We start from the raw sequence: 14,657 nt of genomic DNA, 5'->3' as shown, positions 1-14,657 counted from the left end.
CAGGAATCTGCACCCCCATTCTTCCAGGAATTCCCTTTCCTCTCTGGTCTCACCTTGTGGCTCTAGGAGGCGCCCCATGTTTTTATATTCTGTTCATGTGGCCACAGCTGAGTGACCCGATTCTTGGTGGCATCTGATCCAAACTGGGCCAGAGCCCTTTAATCTGTAATGGAGTGAGTTAGCTCCTTTCTCTGGTGTGAAAAGAGAAGGAATGTTGGTGACCATGGTGGCACCTGAAGTAAGAGAGAAGGAATCTGACACATTGAGGAGCAGAGCTAGGGTGGGGTTCAGGGAATCCTGGTGGCCTCCAGTCCCAGGTGCCAGGAATTAGGTGGCACAGGTCCATCCCTCCCCAGCCTGAGGTTTGGTTGTTAACTTCCTTTTTGCATTGCAGGAGATAGTCTCCCTTTCTCTTAAGTTGGTGTATTAGTCAGGGTCCTCCAGAAAAGCAGATCCAGTGGGATATATAGGGATAAATATAAGAAGAGGGGCGCCTAGATGGCTCCATGGGTTAAGCATCTGCCTTTGGCTCAGGTCCTAATCCCAGGGTCCTGGGATCAAGCCTTGCATCAGGCTCCTTACTCGGGGAGGAGGGGGTGCTGCTTCTCGCCCTCCCTCTGCTGCTCCTAGTGCTTCTGCTCTCTCGCTCTTTCTGACAAATATGAGAGACTTACTGTGGGAATTGCTACATGTGGTTATGGGAGCCAGGAAGTCCCATGAACCAGGAAAGCTGGTGTATAATTCTGTCTGAATCTGAAGGCCTGAGAACTTGGCGGTGGAGGGAGCTGATGTAAGTCCCGATGTGAGTCTGAAAGCCTGAGGACCAGGAGTGCCAATGTCCAAAAGGAGAAGATGGATATTTCAGCTCAAGCAGAAAGAAGGTGAATTCACCCTTCCTCCCTCTTTTTGTTCTGTTCAGGCCCTAAACAGATTGGGTGATGCCCACTGCATTAGGGAGGGCCTTCCGCTTTACTCAGTTCAATTCAAATGCCAGTCTCTCCTGGAAACACCCCTGCAGACACACCCAGAAATAGCATTTTACCAGCTATCTGGGCATCCCCCAGCCCAGTCCAGCTGCCACATGTAATGAACCATTGTAACCAGTGTGGACTGGGTTTCTGCTGCTTCTCCTGGGTGATACGCTCACCACATGGCTGGGGAGGATGTGAGGTCCCAGGAAGGGAGTGATGAGAAAGTGCTGGCTGTGCTGTAGTGTGCCACGCCTCTATGCTGGGACCTTCTCCACTCTTGTGGAGCCCAGAGATGTGGCCACCCTTACCCCGTCCCTGAGGCCTTGGCTTCAGATCAATAGACCCTCTGCATAGTGGGAAGTTGAGGCAGGCAGAGTAATGCTCAAAATACCTACTGTTTACACCTGTCCAATCAGGCAGCCTCTAACCCGGAGATTTTGGAATTGATAGAGAGTGGAGGAAGAGATAAAAAATAAATCCCATCAACTTTTTTCCCAAATCCTTTGGGTATCCAGGATAGGTCTAATGTGTAGCACAGAGTATTATTTCCAGGGAACGTCCTCAAAACTCTCCAGGGACCAAGGTCATGCATCTGGACAAGTATCTATTTCTCACATTTGCTAAAACTCACCCAGTGGCATTGGGAAAAATAAAATGAAGAAATTCACCAGGAGGGGCCATGGCAGGAATATCAACAACTCAGCCTCAAACCCAGGGAAGCAGTGAGCAAGTTGGACGCCTGATCGTTGCTAGACCTCAGGAAGATCTCTCAGAAACAGGAGCAAGGGGGGAACAAGGTCTTGATTGTAGAGCAGGGCGAGGCTTGAAGAACTTGCTTTGTCCCTGGCACTTGGTAACTGGCAATGTCAGAAAGTAGGCCCTGGAGGAAGCAGGAGAGGCTGAGAGCATTTTCCAGGTGGCCTGTTATTCAAGGCTACCTCGTCCATTGGCCTGTATCTGTCTGGGTTTCCCAGTGTACCTCCTTTGGCAAAGTCAGGCTGATTTCTAGCCCTGGGCTCCTTGCTTCTTTCCACCCTAGTGCTTTGGCTCGGGGTATATCCCCAGCCTTCTGAGAAGGTTCTAACCCCACCGCCCCAGCCGGGCTCAGTGGAACAAGTTCAGGACCGCCAGTTACCACTGGATAAGCACCCCGCAATCCCAGGGACACCATTCACAGTTAGCTGTTCAAGTTGTCCAGCGACACTCAGCAGATTATTCCGTGGGAAGTTCAGAAGACCCGGGCTTTGGGGTTAGATGGACCTAGGTTGAATCTTGGCCCTTATCGGCATTAGCTGTGTAACTTTGGACAAAACATTAACTCCTGTTGCCTGGTGTTCTCATCTGCAAAGTGGGGATGAGCCATATTTTATTGATCCTAAGATGTACAGTTTTTTACATTTCACATCTCTGAAATTGGGCTGTGTGTCACAATTGATGGTATGCTGTATTTTTAAGCAGTCGCATTTTTTCTTTCTTGGTGGTAACAAAATAATGATGTATATTGTGATTGATACCATTGTAGGCTTATTGAAATATGGAATATGGAAATAGTATCTATCTCACAGGAGGACGGAGAAGATTTAATATGTGAAGCGCAGTGTCTAATTTGGATCAGCGTCTTGCCCACATTCCCTCAGCCCACCCTGGAGGGCACCTGAAGCTTCGGTGAGCAGTCCCCGTACTTTTTTTTTTTTTCATTTAGAATTTTTATGCATTTTTATGCATATGAGCAACCTTAATGTCCCAATTGTCGATGACAATAAGCAAAAGTAACATACAGTGCTGTCGAGCAGTTCATTTATAACTTAGCTTTTGTTTTGCCTTGTGGTTGTTATGGTTCTTGCTTGTGATCCTGGAATATGAATGAAGAAAATATGTCTGAGAGGTGAGGATTTCACGCAGTCGACTTCTTTATCCTTCTAGCTGCTGACCCCCGTGACAGTAGGCATAGCACCTTCTGGTTCCTGCTTCTCCTCTTTTCCCGCCTAGGCTCTGAGGTGTAATTGACATTCCTCAGCTCTGGGTGGGGATCAGGCGAGGCTTCTCGTAGGAGCACTTCCTAAACAAATCACTTGCACAGGAATCCTTGTCTTTGGGTCTGCTTCTAAGACAGTCCCCACCCCCCAACCCCCAGGAAGGGCATCAGTGGCTCTAGCAAAATGCAGTACTCAGAGGCAAAGTTCGGTGTGACTGTGTGACACTGTTCCCAGCTCATGCTTGGGAGGGCCTAGCCCCCCACCTTTGGATATCTTAAATCAATATGGCTCAACTTTTCAGATAGTTCACTCCTTCCTTCCTTTCTTCCAGTAGTCTTTGTTTGTTTGTCTTTTTTTTAAGATTTTATTTATTTATTTGACAGAGAGAGAGGTCACAAGTAGGGAGACAGAGACAGAGAGGGGAAGCAGGCTCCCTGCTGAGCAGAGAGCCCGATGCGGGCCTTGATCCCAGGACCCTGAGATCATGACCTGAGCTGAAGGCAGAGGCTTTAACCCACTGAGTCACCCAGGCGCCCTACTCTTTATGTTTTAATAGGAAAATACAACCTAATTTTTTTTACATTCAGAAATTATTTTTATTTTTTTTTTAAAGATTTTATTTATTTATTTGACACAGGGAGAGGACACAAGGAGGGGGAATAGCAGGCAGAAAGGGGAGAGAGGGAGAAGCAGGTTCCCCACTGAGCTGGGAGCCTGATACACAACTCGATCCCGGGACCCCAGGATCATGACCTGAGCTAAAGGCAGATGCTTCAATGACTGAGCCACCCAGGTGCCCCTAAAAATTATTTTAAAATTTCTGTACAGTTAGATTCATTCTTTTTGGTGTGTGGTTCTAAGAGTTTTGAAAATGCAGAGTCGGGAACTACTTCCATAATCCGCAGTGGAGATCCTGAACAGTTTGACTAGCCCCCTGAATTCCCTCATGCTGCCCCTTTGTAGCCGAGCCCTCCCCTCTCCCTGAACCACTGGCAACCATGGATCGTTGTTCATCACCACAGTTTTGCCTTTTCCAGAATGTCTTGTAGATGCAATCACACGATAGGTAACCTTTTGCGTCTGGTTTTTTTTTTTTTTTTTAAAGATTTTACCCATTTATTTAACAGAGACCACATGTAGGCAGAGATGCAGGCAGAAAGAGAGGAAGGGAAGCAGGCTCCCTGCTGAGCAGAGAGCCCGATGCGGGGCTCGATCCCAGGACCCCGGGACCACGACCCGAGCCAAAGGCAGAGGCCCAACCCACTGAGCCACCCAGGCGCCCCTGTGTCTGGCTTTTTACACTTTACACTTTTACTTAACATCCAAGTTGTTACAGATGGGAACTGCTTGTTACTTCCTACTGCTGTGTAGTAGACTATGATACGGCTCTGACAGGATGTGCGCTCATTCATTCCTCAATGTGGGATGTGTGGATTGTATCCAGTTTTTCATGATTATGAAAAAAACTAATATAAATATTTGCATGTGGTTTTTTATTTAACATAGGCCTTCATTTCACTCGGTAAATACCAAGAGATGGGATTTCTGGTTCCTTTGGTAAGTGTATTTTAAACTTTGTAATAAACTGCCCAGGTGTTCTCTAGAGTGGTCGTCCCATTTTGACTCACCACCAGCAATGTGTGAGAGTTCCTATGGCTCGAAATCCTCACCATCTCGGTATTGTTAGGTTTCGGTGTTTTCTTTTCCCCATTTTAATAGATCTGTAGCCTCAATTTTAAAAAAGTCAGGTCGGGGCACCTGGGTGGCTCAGTGGGTTAAAGCCTCTACCTTTGGCTCGGGTCATGATCCCGGGGTCCTGGGGTCGAGCCCTCCATCGGGCTCTCTGCTCAGTGGGGAGCCTGCTTCCTCCTCTCTCTCTGCCTGCCTCTCTGCCTACTTGTGATCTCTGTCTGTCAAATAAATAAATAAAATCTTAAAAAAAAATAAATTAAAAATTAAAAAGTCAGGTCGGTGTGCCTGGATGGCTGAGTCAGTTAGGCAACTGACTCTTGGTTTTGGCTCAGGTCATGACTGCAGGGTCATGGCTTAGAGCCCTGCGTTGGCCTCTGAGCTCAGCAGGGAGTCTGCTTGAGGATTCTCTCTCTCCCCCTCCCTCTGCCCCTTCTCCCACTCTCTCTCTCTTAAAAAAAAAATCTTCACGGGGCACCTGGGTGGCTCAGTGGGTTAAGGCCTCTGCCTTCGGCTCAGGTCATGATCCCAGGGTCCTGGGATCGAGTCCCACGTCGAGCTCTCTGCTCAGCAGGGAGCCTGCTTCCTCCTCTCTCTCTCTCTGCCTGCCTCTCTGCCTACTTGTAATCTCTGTCTGTCAAATAAATTAAAAAAAAAAAAGAAATTAAAAAAAAATCTTCAAAATCAATCAATCATTTAATTAATTAATTGAAAACTTGGGTCAGTTGATCCATGTCGTTCCTCTTCTTAAGCTCTCCAGTGGCTCATATCACCCCTAGAATAAAATTCAAGCGCTTACATGGCCTACAGGGCTCTTCTTGCCCAGCTCCTGGCAGCCCCTCTGGCCCCTCCCCCCTTCCTCTGTTCTCTCTCTCCCTGCTCTGGTCTCCATGTTCTTCCTGCCAAGATGCCCTACCTCAGGGCCTTTGCCCTTGCTGGTTCTCTGGAATGTTCTTTCCCTGGATTTTCACGTGGGCGGTTTCCTTCCTGACATTCCGGTATCAGATGTAAGCCACCTGCCCCAAAGGGCCTTTTCTGGCCTCTCCCCTTAATATTGCCCAACTTCCACCTCTACCTTCACATGACCCTCCATGTTACCTTTTTTATTTTCTTCACATCTCTCCTCATGTGAAATCATTTCAACTATGTGTTATTTAAAATTGTTCTCTCTTTTAAAATTTTAATTGAGGTATAATATGCACGGGTAAAGTACATATATCTTAGGTGTGCAGCTCAGTGAGTTTTTACATACATATACTCGTAACCACCTCTGGTTACTAGGACAAGGGATGTTTCCAGCACTCCAGAGAGCTCCCTCTGCCTCTCCCTCTGAAGGTAATCACTATCCTGTTTCAGATTTGTCATATTCATTTTGCCTGCTTTGGAATTTCATATAAATGGAATCATATGGTTTGCGCACCTTTTGTGCAAATTCTTTCATTCATCATTGTTTGTGAGTTGAGCCATGTTTTGCATGTAGATACATGCAATGTGGTTTTTTCTTTTTTATTGCTGTGCAGTATTCTACTATTTAAATATACCCCAATTTATTTATCCATTCTTCTGATGGTGGACCTGATGGCTGTTCCTGATTTGGAGCTCTCGGATAATGCTGCTAGGAACACCTTAATGCATCTCTTTTGACAGATATACACTCCTTTCTCTCTCTTTTTTAAGATTTTACTTATTTATTTATTTGACAGAGACATAGCGAGAGAGGAAACATAAGCAGGGGGAGTGGGAGAGGAAGCAGGCTTCCAGCCAAGCAGGGAGCCCGATGTGGGGCTCGATGCCAGGACCCTGGGATCATGACCTGAGCCAAAGGCAGACACCTAACGACTGAGCCACCCAGGCACCCCCATTCATTTCTCTTGAGTGTATGCCTGAGAATGGAATTGCTAGATCATAGGGAGGGATTATGCTTATCAGCTATTTATTCTTTTATGTGTTTGTTATTTTTCTCATTTGACTCGAAGTTCTGTAAAGGTAGGAAAACAAATCTGCCTTGTTCACACTGTATCCTCAGGATGTAACACAGTGCCTGTCATATGGTAGGTGCTCATTAAATAGATGTTGAATAAATGAAAAGTCAGCTCAAAGGAAGTTACGGTGGAGCCAGGACTAGATCCAACTCCTCCTGACTTCCACCCTCGGCAAGCTGAGATTCTGGAGCCCAGCAGACTCAGAAGTAGACAGAGCTGCAGGTGCTGGATTGGTTTCAGCAACCCGTTAGTCTTTGAAGGAAAAGCTCTCCCTCTCCCTCTCTTGGCCTGCATTGTCACAGCTTGAAATATTCTTTTGATTATGAGAACATTTCCCATTAAGTGTACATCTTCTGCTCCCCCCACCCCAGGATTTATGAGCTCATAACTCCAGGATCTGTCACAATCAGTGTTACAAAAGTGTATCTGAATGTAATGAAATAATTCGATGAGAAACATGGCAAGGAGACAGTTGGAATTTTCTCTTGCCTTACAAACCATCCCCAGGGGATGGGTGTCTATAAATCAGCACCTCCCTTAATTAAGTAAAACATTTTAAGGAAAAAACAAATTAATTACCACTTCATGGCACCACCCCAGCCGATTACCCAAATGGTTCATGTTCCATAAACCTCACTTGAATTTAGAACTAATTATCGGTCTTTTGGTTTGTTTATACTTCCCAATACGGCAAAGATCTGTATTAAAAGTGGGTGGTGTGGGATTTTTTTTTTTTTTTTTGCACTTCTAAGATGATGTAAGTTGTCATAGACTCAAGAAGTATGTTTCTTTTCTTTCTTCTTTTCCTTTCTTTCAGCTGAAAAGGGTATATAGAATGTCGAGTATCCAGAGGGGGAAATAGAAATAATCCTGGGGCCTTGGGGTGTTACTGGAGTGGTGGGAAGAAACCCATACGGTATAGAATGTGTGAGGTCTTAGCCTGGATCAGTTACTAACTTGCTGTGTAACCTTGAGCAGGAACTGGGTATCTCTGGTTTCTGCCTGGGCTGGTTGAACATCTTTCATCCAGCCTCCTGCCCCCACTGTAAGCCCAGGCCTCCTGGCATGTAGTACCACTAGGAGATGAGAATCCTATTAACTATGAGTGTTGTCCAAACGACCTGATGTCCTTCTTTTTTTCTTTTTTCTTTCTTTCTTTCTTTCTTTCTTTCTTTCTTTCTTTCTTTCTTTCTTTTTTGGAGAGACAGAATGAGGGTGGGAGCAAAGAGAGAGAGAGAGAATCCCAAGCAGGCTCCACATCCAGCTCGGAGCTCAACATATGTCTTAATCTCATGACCTTGAGATCATGACTTGAGCCGAAGTCAAGAGTCAGACACACAACCGACTGAGTCACCCAGGCGCCCCCTGATGTCCTTTCTAATGGTCCTTCCTGCTGACTCTGGTCTCCACATTGCCCCATGGGCCAGGGTTCAAGACAGAATCCTGTGGCCCAGGCTTGTGCTAACTAATGCTTCATTTATTCCCATTCCAAAGGGACCCTGCCCATCTTGGCCTCTTTTGTCTGGCTGCCTTCTGACTGAGCCAGTTGCCTGATGGAGTGGGCTGTCCAGGCCTGGCCTTGGCTCTTGTGGGGTGTGTGTGGGGGAGCAGGGATCTCAGTGACATCAAACATGATTGGCCCTGGGTAGCCCCCTCCAGCTGTGATCCTTGTTCTAAGTCCAGAGCCACATGCCAGCTCCTTTGGGTAGAAAGCCAAATCCTAATCTGCCTTTGCTTCTGCCACTTGCCTTGCATGAGTGACTGTGTAAGCTGTAAGTCAGTGTTGAGTCACCGTCCACATTTTAGTGAAAGACATGGATAACCAGAAAGACATAATAAATCTAACTCTTCAAAACATTTTTATTAAGGTATGAGCTGTACACAGTGAAGTACATACATTATAAATGCATCACCCAGTGAATTGTTACTTTGGGTACACCCACGTAATCCCCACATAGATCAAAACACAGGGTATTTCCAGCCCCCCTGAATGTTCTTTTGCAGCCACTAACTTGAAGAGAACCATTATCCTGACTTCTGTCACCAGACATTGGCTTTGTCTGTTCTTGAAACTTTCATATAAATGCAATTACCTGGTATTTTGTGTGTGTGTGTGTGTGTGTCTCCTTTTGCTCATCTGCTGTGTCTGTGAGATTCATCCTCAATGCAGAGAGCAGTGGTTTTGAGCTCTTTTTTAGATTAAAATTTTAAAAAGTGATTATGCTAGTGATTGCTGGTTATTGGTATCTAGTTTGACAGTATGTTGTCCTTTTTAAAAATAACCAGATGCCAAGATATTTGTGGCTCTAATACTGTCATGATAGTATGTACTCCCCTCCCCCCAAAGAGGGGAGTAATTTAGATGTTGAGAGTACTTGAGTACATTCGAGTTCCAAGTGGAGCAGGGGTGAGTTTGATTAGGAAATTATCTGACCACATTCCTTTCCTCTTGAGAACCTTCCAGGGCATCTTCTTATTGATTTCCCAGACTACTAGAGAGGTTGAGTGTCTTTTCTTGGGATCATTGGTCATTTATATTTCCTCACATCCTGCAGGGACCTTCTCTGGAGGACTGGGAGAGTTGGGATGTTGAAGGCTACTTCCTCTGGGGGCTGGGGGGAGGGGTGGGAATGACCCGGACACCCCTTTGGGATTGTCCCCTAAAGGGTCACCCACCCCTGGATCCAACGAAATCAGTGCTCCGGGAAGGTGGGAGAGAGTCAGGCTCCACTCTCTCTCAGGTCAGACTCAGGCATTGTCTGTCCCCAGAGAACCCTCAGTTTCAAGCCTCACCTTTAGCCCTGGGAGTGTCTTAGCAAATGATGCCTGGGGCCACACTAGAGGCTCTGTCCCAGCAGGTCCAGAGGGGATCCAGGAATCTGATATTTTATTATTTGTTTATTATTTTTTAAAGATTTTATTTTTGGGGCACCTGGGTGGCTTAGTCAGTTAAGCACCTGCCTTGGGCTCAGGTTATGATCCCAGGATTTGGGCTCCTTGCTTAGAGGGGAACCTGCTTGTCCCTCTCCTGCTCCCCCTGCTTGTGCTCTCTCTCTCTCACTCTCTCTCTCTGACAAATAAATAAATAAAATCCTTTAAGAAAAGATTTTATTTTTAAGCAAACTCTACATCCAATGTGGGGCTTGAATTTACAACCCCAAGATCAAGAGTCTCATGCTCTGCCGACTGAGGCAGACCGGTGCCCCCATCTGATCACAAAGCTCTCCTAGGGATTCCCCGGAATGATCTGGAGCCAGACTGTTTGAATTTGAATTTCAGCTCATGGGTTATCACTGTGATCTCAGGCAAGTGATGTCATAATTTCCTCATCTGTACAATGGGGATAATAGTAGTGCTGATAGAATTAATTGCCTTAATGCACTAATGCTTATAAAACACTTAAAAGGATGCTTGGCAGAAAGTAAGCCCTCGGACAGAGTTGCTGGCTACAACCACCACCACCATCACCATTTACAGGAGCATCACTGCCTTACTAACTGCTTCCCTTTACGTGTGGGGAAACTGAGGACCAGAGAGGGGCCCTGGCTTATCAAAGATCTCACAGTGAGCCACAGGTGGTACAGGGACCAGAAGGCCAATGTTCTCTCCCCTTGGGGCTATGTTCCCTCACCTGCCCACGTAGCCAGCCAGGATAAAGGAGGCCAGCCAGGCCCCCTCTTTTCCTCCTCTTTCCAGGAGTGAATGGGGCTGGAAAGACCTGAGGCACCTCTGGATTTCTAAACTTAGGACACATATCTTTTACCATGATCAAATCCTGCCAATTCCACTTCGAGATTGTCTCTGGAATCCAAGCCCCCTGCCACATCTGAGGCCAGGTCACCATCGTCTTGCCTGGACAACTGCACTAGCTCCTTCCTGGGCTTCCTGCTGCCACTTTGTCCCCTCCACTTCATTCTTTTTTTTTTTTCTTTAAATTTTATTTATTTGACAGAGAGAGAGAGAGAGAGCATAAGCAGGGGGAGCAGCAGAGGGAGAGGGAGAAGCAGGCTTCCCGCTGAGCAGGGAGCCCGATGCGGGACCCTGAGACCAGGACCTGAGCCAAAGGCAGATGCTTAACTGACTGAGCCACCCAGGCGCCCCACCTCCACTTTTCTAGAAAGACACTGCCCTTCCCCTCCCCCAGCGATTGTTCTAAATCACAGATCAAACTGGGTCACATTCTTGCTTAAAATTCTTCAAGATATGAATGGATAAAGGAAATGTGGTATACACAAAGGATGGAATATTATTCAGTCTTAAAAAGGAAGGACTCCTGCCGCATGATACAGCATGGATGAAGCTAATGACATTCTCTTTTTTTAAAATTCTATTCATTCATTCATTCATTCATTCATTTTAGAGAGAGCAGGGGTTAGGGAAGAGGGAGGGTAGGAGAGGGGAGCAGAGAGAGGCAGAAGAAGACTCTGTGCTGAGCGCCAAGCCTGAGAACCTGACATGGGTTCCACACAGGGCTCGATCGCACAACCCTGAGATCATTGACCTGAGCCGAAATCAAGAGTCAGACGTTTAATTGACTGAGCCACCCGGGCAACCCTAAGCTAGAGGACATTCTGCTAAGTGAAATAAGCCAGTGACAAAAGGACAAGACTATATGCTTTCTCTTCATGAGGTATCTAAAGTAGTCACACTCACAGAAACAGAGTAGAATGCTGGTTGCCCAGGGTTCAGGGAAGAGCAAAGTGGAGGGTTGTTGTCTGATAGATACAGAGTTTCTGTTTTGTAAAATGAAAGTTTTAGAGATCTTTTGCACAACAATATGAATATAGTTAATACCACTGAATTGTACAGTTAAAAATGGTTAAGGGTGGGGGCGCCTGGCTGACTCAGTGGGTAGAACATGCAATTCTTGATCTCAAGGTCATGAGTTTGAGCCCCATGGTGAGTACAGAGATTCCTTAAAAAATAAAATCTTTTAAAAAGATGGTTAAGATGGTAATCTTTTTAAAAAAGATTTTAAGTCATCTCTATACCCAACAGGGGGGCTTGAACTTCTGGCCCCGAGATCCAGAGTTGCATCTTGTACTGACTGACCCAGCCAGGAGCCCCTAAGATGGTAAATTTTATGTTACATGTTTTTGTTTTTTGCCTTAATTAAAAAAAATAATAACAACAACAAAAAAACACCTGCAAGGCTCCCCATAACCTTTAAGGCAAACCCGGATCCCTTCTCCTGTAAGGTCCTCTGTACCATCTTAGACCCTCCTTTGCAGACACTTGCCTTCAGTCCCCTCCAGCTACCACACTCCCCAGCCCCACCAAGCTCTTAGCTTCCCCGAAACACAGCTCACACGTCCCTGGTGGTTTTCTCTGCCTGGAGTAAGCTTCCCCTCCGCTTGGCAACCTTTTGAAATTCTAGTCATCCTTCAAGAACCAGCTGCCTCCTCTGTGAAAGCTTCTCCTCACCCCTCCCCTCCAGAAAGAATCAATGCCCAATCAATGCACTACCACCACAACCTTAGCTAGCATTTAACGGAGAAGGGCTCACTGTGTGCTGAGCACCAGGCCAAGCAAGCTGTGTGCATCATTATTGCTGTTACTCTTCATGATAACCCTGTATCATCCCCATTATACAGATGAGGAAACTGAGGCTCAGGCTGGAAAGGTATCATGCCCGAGATCACACAGCTGTTAAGTTGTGGCCCTGAGACTTAAACCTTCCTAATTCCAGAGAAAAGCTTTGAACCACTCAGCTCTACTTCCCATACACACCCGAATTATTGCATTATCCATATATTGTTTATTTTTCTGTCTGCCCAGTTAGGGGAGGGTCCCATCTTTGGCATCCTGCTTCCTATGCACTGTGTCTGGTCCGGGGCCCGGCACAGAGGGGTTGCTCATTTTGTGGGATTTTTTTTTTGCCCACCCTTGAGTGAGTCAGTATCAACGCTAGGTCCCCTAATTCCACCGCTTCTATCTCCCCTCCAGGAATTGGCAGATTGGCGATTGCGAAAGAAACACCCTCAGCTGATCAATAAATAATAATGTTGGAGAATTTAAAATAAGAATCTGGATTATTAAAGTTACAAATCTTTGGTCTTTATACCTTTAATAAAACATGCATCTATTAATAATGGATACTGGTTCTGGCGTGCTTATGCTGAAAAGGGGAAAAAAAATGACCAGTTGAAAGATGCTAATATTTTTTCTTCTTAGCAGGCTTGGCTGCCAACTGCTTCACTGACAAATTGGTCATCATTTAAAAAGGTTTAAAATTTTTAACAGCACAAAAGGGAAATTAAAGATGAGAATGTTCAGCCTTGTGGGCCCTCAGTAAGAGATTGTTCCTTCTGGAACATCTCTCTCCTGGGCTTTGGTGGACCCATCTCTGCTGGCTCCTGTCCTAGTTCTGAGCGGCCCCTTCTCAGCTCACCTTTTTTTTTTTTTTTTTTTTCCAGCCTCTTCCCTGTGCCCTCTCCTCTCCCCTCCCCGTTCTCCCTTCCCCTTCCTTTCCTTTCCCTTTTCTTCTCTTCCCATTTAATTCCCCTGCCCCGAGTGAGCTCACCCACTCCCATGACCACTAGTCATCATCTTTGCATGAAGGCAAGTCACTCAATGAGAGAGAAAGCCGAAGAGGTAACAAGAGGACAGACCATGTGGGGCCTTGTAGGCCACATATGTACTTTGGCTTTTACACTGAGCGTGATGGTGCCGCTGCGGGAGCAGAGGAAGGCACAACCTGTCTTATGGCTTGAAAGGAGTATCTTTGGAGACTGGGAGTAAAATAGACTGGAGGATGATAGGGGCAGAAGCAGGAAAAGCATTCAGAATATTATCATGATCCAGGCAAGAGATGATGGTGGTTTGGAATAAAGGGGAAGCAGTGAGGAGGTGACAAGTGGTTGGGTACAGGATGTATTTTATATTTTAAAGATAGAGGCCATAGGATTTGCTGATGGGTTGGAGGAACGATATGAAACAAAAAGAGAAAGGAGTCAAGGATGTCCTCAAGGGTTTTGGCCTGAGTAACCAAAAGCGGGTTGGGGGCGGGGGGCTCATTTTCTGAGATGGGGAAGACCATGAGCGGAATAGGTTTGGGGAGGAACTTAGTCTTGGATGTGTTTAGTTTGAGGTGCCTGTTGGAATGTAATGTCCCCTGAAATTATGTCACCTTAAAATCCACATGGTTTTGTTTTTGCTTTTAAGAAGCTCTATACCCAACATGGGGCTTGAACTCATGACCCTGAGATCAAGAATTGTATGCTCTACTGATTAAGTCAGGCAGCCACCCCTAAAATCCATATGTTGAAGCCCTAAGCCTCATTGTTGACTGTATTGGAGATAGGGACTTCAAGGAAGTAATTAAGATTAAGTGAGGTCAAAAGGATGGGACTTTAATCCAATAGCCTGGTGTCCTTGTAAGAAGAGGAAGAGACACCCAGAGATCTCCATCCTCATGCACACAGAGGAGACACCGTGTGAGGACCCAGTGAGAAGGTGACTATCTACAAGCCAGGAAGAGAGGTCACATCAGAAACCAATCCCGCTGGCACCTTGATCTTGAACTTCAGCCTTCGGGAAAGTAAGAAAATAAATGTCTGCTGTTTAAGCCACCAGTCTGTGGTATTTAGTTATGGCAGCCCACATTGACTAATACAGATGCCTAAGAAGATTTGTAAAATTGGCAGTTAGACATATAAATTCAAAATTCAGGAGAAAGTCCCAGGCTACGGATAGAAATTTGGGAATCATAATCAGGGAGATGGTCTTTAAATTCCTGAGGCTAGATGAGATTGCCAATTAAGGTAGTGTCACAAAGATGAGAACATGACAAAGTACCAGACCCTATGACCTCCCTATGTTTAGAGGCTGAGGAAAGGAGGAAGAATCAACAAAAAACCCGAGAGGTTGCCAGTGCGATAGGAGGGGAAACCAAGAGCTCAAATGGTCCTAAAAGCCAAATAAACAGAGAAAGAGAGAGAGGGGTCATCTATGTTTATGCTGTTGATGGGATAAGTAAGGTGAAAAATGAGGACTGACCATTGGATTAGCAACGTGGAGGCCACTGGTGACCTCAACAA

The 14,657-nt window shown here is 45.9% G+C and overlaps 1 long non-coding RNA gene across 1 annotated transcript; it reads left to right on the top strand.

Annotated features, from left to right (window-relative positions):
- The first annotated feature begins 785 nt into the window (after positions 1-785).
- Positions 786-12,698, top strand: LOC308349696. The gene is made up of 3 exons (XR_013967481.1): positions 786-881; positions 2,494-2,636; positions 12,565-12,698. It is a non-coding gene; the product is annotated as an uncharacterized lncRNA (long non-coding RNA).
- Positions 12,699-14,657: the final 1,959 nt, after the last annotated feature.

Source organism: Martes martes (genome assembly GCF_963455335.1).
Source record: "Martes martes genome assembly, chromosome: 9".
In the NCBI taxonomy this organism is placed as follows: Eukaryota; Metazoa; Chordata; class Mammalia; order Carnivora; family Mustelidae; genus Martes; species Martes martes.
Note: the sequence above shows the minus strand (reverse complement) of the source record. Positions and strands in the feature narration are given on the sequence as shown.